This window comes from Rhipicephalus microplus, unplaced genomic scaffold, assembly GCF_043290135.1.
Source record: "Rhipicephalus microplus isolate Deutch F79 unplaced genomic scaffold, USDA_Rmic scaffold_135, whole genome shotgun sequence".
Taxonomy (NCBI): domain Eukaryota; kingdom Metazoa; phylum Arthropoda; class Arachnida; order Ixodida; family Ixodidae; genus Rhipicephalus; species Rhipicephalus microplus.
Genome location: NW_027464707.1, coordinates 602,501 through 608,318, shown reverse-complemented (window position 1 = coordinate 608,318; position 5,818 = coordinate 602,501). Strand labels below are relative to the sequence as shown.

Below are 5,818 nucleotides of genomic sequence, written 5' to 3'. Positions count from 1 at the left end.
GCGGCCGTATCCTCGGTGGGAATTTCGTGAGTAGGGTCGCAAATTCTACGACCTCGGCGGGTTTGAGAGCGACGTAGACTTGTGGCACGCTCAACATGCCACACGTTTCGGGGCACACCCGCGGTGAAATTTTCTCGAGTACGCTCGTATTAGGGCCCAAGGAGGTCTGGGTACTTATCGCTGCTATTATGTGGGGGTTCTCGTGAGCGGCGTACGCGAAAGCGACCGGGTGTCTGATATGCGGCGGGCTTCGGCCTCGTCAAGCGTGTCCTCGGGTCTGCTCCAGGGGAATCCACGGCAGTCGTCTGCAGCCTCATCCGCTTGATGCGTTAGGGGCTGGTTGTCGGACGGTGCCGTTTTACCACGATATCGAGGTGTGTTCCGTGTCGTCCTCGGGCGATTCAGATGCGAAAGCGCCGAAGACGCGGGCGTGACCCGTCGTCTGGCGGCTTTGCAGTCTCGGCTCCGTTGCTAGTTCCGGCCGGTCCACCGACAGTGCAGCGGGCTTGGGCAACCCGCACGGCGCGACCGAGTCGATGCAACGAAAAAGAGCGAGCATGAACGTGCTTCTTGCCGCACGGCTCCCACTCGTCTTTCGGGAAGGTTGTGCCGTAGCGAGCTCGAACGCCGTCATCTCGGAGTGCAAAATAAGCGTGTTGGGGCGCCTGAAGGTGGCCTCCGCCGCACACAGACTGCGTCCGGCCCGCCGAGGGCGAGGACGGACGCGCAGTCGAACGATTACCTGGTTGATCCTGCCAGTAATCATATGCTTGTCTCAAAGATTAAGCCATGCATGTCTAAGTACATGCCGAAATAAGGCGAAACCGCGAATGGCTCATTAAATCAGTTATGGTTCCTTAGATCGTTTCTTCCTACTTGGATAACTGTGGCAATTCTAGAGCTAATACATGCAGTGAGCCTGGAGCCCTTTGGGTAACGGGTGCTTTTATTAGACCAAGATCGATCGGGTTTCGGCCCGTATTGTGTGGTGACTCTGGATAACTTTGTGCTGATCGCATGGCCACGAGCCGGCGACGTTTCTTTCAAGTGTCTGCCTTATCAACTTTCGATGGTAGGTTACTTGCTTACCATGGTTGTTACGGGTAACGGAGAATCAGGGTTCGATTCCGGAGAGGGAGCCTGAGAAACGGCTACCACATCCAAGGAAGGCAGCAGGCGCGCAAATTACCCACTCCCGGCACGGGGAGGTAGTGACGAAAAATAACAATACGGGACTCTTTTGAGGCCCCGTAATTGAAATGAGTACACTCTAAATCCTTTAACGAGGATCAATTGGAGGGCAAGTCTGGTGCCAGCAGCCGCGGTAATTCCAGCTCCAATAGCGTATACTAAAGCTGCTGCGGTTAAAAAGCTCGTAGTTGGATCTCAGTTCCAGACGAGTAGTGCATCTACCCGATGCGACGGCTCGGACTGAACATCATGCCGGTTCTTTCTTGGTGCACTTCATTGTGTGCCTCGAGATGGCCGGTGCTTTTACTTTGAAAAAATTAGAGTGCTCAACGCAGGCGAGTCGCCTGAATAAACTTGCATGGAATAATAGAACAAGACCTCGTTTCTGTTCTGTTGGTTTTTGGAATACGAGGTAATGATTAAGAGGGACGGACGGGGGCATTCGTATTGCGGCGCTAGAGGTGAAATTCTTGGACCGTCGCAAGACGAACTACTGCGAAAGCATTTGCCAAGAATGTTTTCATTGATCAAGAACGAAAGTCAGAGGTTCGAAGGCGATCAGATACCGCCCTAGTTCTGACCATAAACGATGCCAACCAGCGATCCGCCTGAGTTACTCAAATGACTCGGCGGGCAGCTTCCGGGAAACCAAAGTATTTGGGTTCCGGGGGAAGTATGGTTGCAAAGCTGAAACTTAAAGGAATTGACGGAAGGGCACCACCAGGAGTGGAGCCTGCGGCTTAATTTGACTCAACACGGGAAAACTTACCCGGCCCGGACACTGGGAGGATTGACAGATTGAGAGCTCTTTCTTGATTCGGTGGATGGTGGTGCATGGCCGTTCTTAGTTGGTGGAGCGATTTGTCTGGTTAATTCCGATAACGAACGAGACTCTAGCCTATTAAATAGGTGCGGGGTTCCCAGCACCTTACAACCTTCTTAGAGGGACAAGCGGCTCCTAGCCGCACGAAACAGAGCAATAACAGGTCTGTGATGCCCTTAGATGTCCGGGGCCGCACGCGCGCTACACTGAAGGAAGCAGCGTGTCTTTATCCCTGTCTGAAAAGACTGGGTAACCCGTGGAACTTCTTTCGTGATTGGGATAGGGGCTTGCAATTGTTCCCCTTGAACGAGGAATTCCCAGTAAGCGCGAGTCATAAGCTCGCGTTGATTACGTCCCTGCCCTTTGTACACACCGCCCGTCGCTACTACCGATTGAATGATTTAGTGAGGTCTTCGGACCGATGTCCGGCGCGGCCTTTCGGTTGCGCCGGTCTGTTGGAAAGATGACCAAACTTGATCATTTAGAGGAAGTAAAAGTCGTAACAAGGTTTCCGTAGGTGAACCTGCGGAAGGATCATTAACGGATTGTGAAGGGTGAGCGCCTCAGCTGCGTCTGCGCCCGACACTTTCTGCCGCTGACCCCGTTTGGACGCGGGGTCGGCTTTTCCCCACGGGGCTGCCTGAATGTGGAGCGGCACCCCGTGACAAATTGTTGCGCCCAGCGGACGCCAACACCGCGACCTTGGACGGTCGGCCAGGTGGCGGACGCGGGTACAAACGGCGCAACGCACTCATAGGTCGGCTTTCGACCCGCCACTGCACCGTGGCTCGAAGCGCTCGAAATGCGCGACCCGACCGCTGCGGGACCGCCTAGTACTGTAAACAGGAGCGGCGGAGCGCGAACGGCGAGTCGTGGTTACGTCGGTAGAAGGCGAGGCTGCGCGTTCCCGAAACGCCAGCCGAGTGCCCTCCCGACCGTTCGAGCGTGCAAGAACGAGACCCGACAATCGCGCGGCGACTGCCAAGTACGAGAGGAACGGCACAAGCGTCGGCGGTCGGTCAAGGAACTGGCGATGTGACGGGTCCGCTGTGCACCAGTGCATACCGTCCCGCCGTCCGCGGCAAGCGCCTCCGCGTCCTCGGGTGACGGAGGCTGCCGGTCGGTTCTTGCAGGCGAGGGATCTCGCTGGCACCGGTTCGCGTTGACGCGCGGCCGGTCATGGCACGGCGATGCGACGGCCGAGGTGCGCAGTACTCGATGGAGGAACCGCACGCTCCGATGACCGTCCCGCCCTCCGCGGCGTATGCGTACCGACCGTAATGGTTGCAGCAGCGCCGGCCGGCTTTTGAATTCGCCACACGAAACACGGTGCGAGATCGCGGTTAGGGGAGCGTCGACGTTGCCAGGCGTTTTGCTTGCTGCCGAGGGAAAGGCGGCACGGCCACGTCGCGCTCGTCGCGATTAGCGGGTCTGCGCGCTTTGGGAAGGTGCCGCAACGACTTGCCGAAAGAGGAAGCACGGAAGAACGAGGGACTTGGACGTCCCGACAATTGAACGCACTTGCGGCCAGGCCCTTGCTGGCTTCGTTCTTCCGCCTCGAGTAGGCTCGTACGCGGCTCCGGCGCCGAAAGTGGTCCTTGGCACCGACTTCGGTGGACGTGGGAAGTGCCGCGCAAGTACGGCGCGCCTGGCTCTACCTGTTGGCTAAAGTAGGCAGCCGGATCGGCATTTTGGTGTGCGGTGGCAAACCGTGGATGCGAAAAAAGCTTGTGCGATTTCGTGGAACAAAAAGCGGGGGTCCCCCTTTTTATGCGGAGGAGACCGACCCGCCCGCCGTGGTGAACCGCGACGCCACGGTAAAAACGGGAGAGGCTTGTCGATGGGACCGTGCATCCCGCGCTCCACGGAGGCCGGGAGGCGGCCGCCCGAGGAAATGTGTAGCCGTCGAGGCCCGCATCTGCGTGCACTCTTATCCAAATGGGTGTACCGCAGGCATTTTCTGGTTAGGCGGGCCAATGAGAGCGAGCACACAACGATACCTACGGGTCCGGCTTGGAGAACCGGCTTCGACGCCTCCCGAGTATTTATAGAGGGGTGGACCACGAAAGCACTCGCAAGTAGCGGAAGCGAAACGCCGTCCGAAACACACCGTTTGCTCGATTTGCGGCAGCCGAAAAAGGCGCGGCAGAGTTTTGGAGTCCAAGCGTGCGCTGAAAAGCGCCCTTCTTGGCCACTGTTTGGCCGAGTGCCAGAAACGTTTGGTTTTGACTGTACGGAATTGAACAAACACTTTTTCACGACTCTAAGCGGTGGATCACTCGGTTCTCGGGTCGATGAAGAACGCAGCCAGCTGCGAGACTTGGTGTGAATTGCAGGACACACTGAGCACTGATTCTTTGAACGCACATTGCGGCCTTGGGTCTTCCCTTGGCTTCGTCTGTCTGAGGGTCGGATCACATATCAAGAGAGCCTTCGGCGCACAAGGGAACGTGAGCCGTCGACTCGTTTTGACCGCGTCGGCAACACGGACAGCACGCTGAACACCTCACAGCGAGCGCCAACAGCGGCCACTCAAGGGCGAGACGGTGGCGACCGTCGTGCCAGAGCCCAACCGAAACGGGGGCGACCGACTGCATTGAGGATGTGGCACCTCGTTGAGACCGCCGCAGGACTTCGAGTCGGAAGGAAGCCTGCAGGGAAAGTGCGGTCGAGGTTGCGTACTCCTCTCTGCGACCGGGCGCGCAAGAGCTGCGAGAGCCACGGACGCGCAACTTTAACGCACGGTAAACACGAGGAGCGAAAGCCGGCCAGCAAAGCTTCTCCAGCCGTGCGCAAAGTGCGCGAGATCGCAGCCTTGCGTTGCGCTTGTTGCCCTCGAAGTAAGCAGGGTGTCCCGTAGACCGGGCGCTCGAACACGCTGCGGGGCCGTGCCTCCTCCAGGCTTTGCCGCGCGAACAGGGAACGTTCGCGCGCAAAGCGCAGGGAGGTGAGGAGGCTGCGCCCGACGTTTGCGGTTCGCTGCGTACGCGGTTGATGCGGAGAGCACGGCGCGACGACTTGCCGCGAAGCGGAAAAAGTCTCCCGCACGAGTTGGCGAAACGTTGGCGAAGCTTAAGGCGTTCTCGTCGTAGTCCGCCGTCGGTCTAAGTGCTTCGCAGTTCCCGTCCCGTTCAAAAAACTGGGCCACTCCAGTTGGGGCGGGGGCGACGCTACACGAGACGATGCCTCTCGCCAGGCTGCGTGGCTGCCCTTGCGGCGGCGGCGACTGGCCTCGGCGGTGTTTGGGCTTTCGACACGGTCGTTTATCACGCAACTGCTCGGACGACGCACGCGCGCAGCGGAATGCCGCTTGCCAGCCTTGTGAAGATGTGACCCTGTACAGGGTTGCGGGCGCACTTGGTAGGGCGTCGTACTCGGTTCGCGATGGGTTTACGAACGTGTCCCGTCACTTCCACGTCACACCGGTTGTGCGCCGCACGCGTGCAGCGGGGAAGCCGATTGCCAGCCTTGTGAAGAAGTGGCCCTGTACAGGGTTGCGGGCGCACTTGGTAGGGCGAGCGCACGCGGTCGTGCAGGAAGTTGATGGAAGCGAATGTATCCGCTGTCGACCTCAGATCAGGCGAGACAACCCGCTGAATTTAAGCATATCACTAAGCGGAGGAAAAGAAACCAACAGGGATTCCCCGAGTAGCTGCGAGCGAAACGGGACCGAGCCCAGCACCGAATCCCCCGTCCTTGCAGGCGGTCGGGAAATGTGGTGTATGGGAGGCGACGTTCTCGGGTGTTTGCGACGGTGCAAGTCCCCCTGACAGGGGCTTGTCCCAGAGTGGGTGCCAGGCCCGT

At 58.6% G+C, this 5,818-nt stretch overlaps 3 non-coding genes across 3 annotated transcripts in view; all 3 read left to right on the top strand.

Moving 5' to 3' along the window:
- The first annotated feature begins 739 nt into the window (after positions 1-739).
- LOC142791027 (small subunit ribosomal RNA) lies at positions 740-2,554 on the top strand. Its single transcript, XR_012889949.1, has one exon. It is a non-coding gene; the product is annotated as a small subunit ribosomal RNA (ribosomal RNA).
- Positions 2,555-4,273: 1,719 nt separating this feature from the next.
- LOC142791003 (5.8S ribosomal RNA) lies at positions 4,274-4,426 on the top strand. Its single transcript, XR_012889926.1, has one exon. It is a non-coding gene; the product is annotated as a 5.8S ribosomal RNA (ribosomal RNA).
- Positions 4,427-5,580: 1,154 nt separating this feature from the next.
- Positions 5,581-5,818, top strand: part of LOC142790965 (large subunit ribosomal RNA) — a 3,958-nt gene continuing 3,720 nt past the window's right edge. The window contains exon 1 of the ribosomal RNA XR_012889902.1: positions 5,581-5,818. This exon is cut by the window's right edge and continues 3,720 nt beyond it. This is a non-coding gene — a ribosomal RNA (large subunit ribosomal RNA).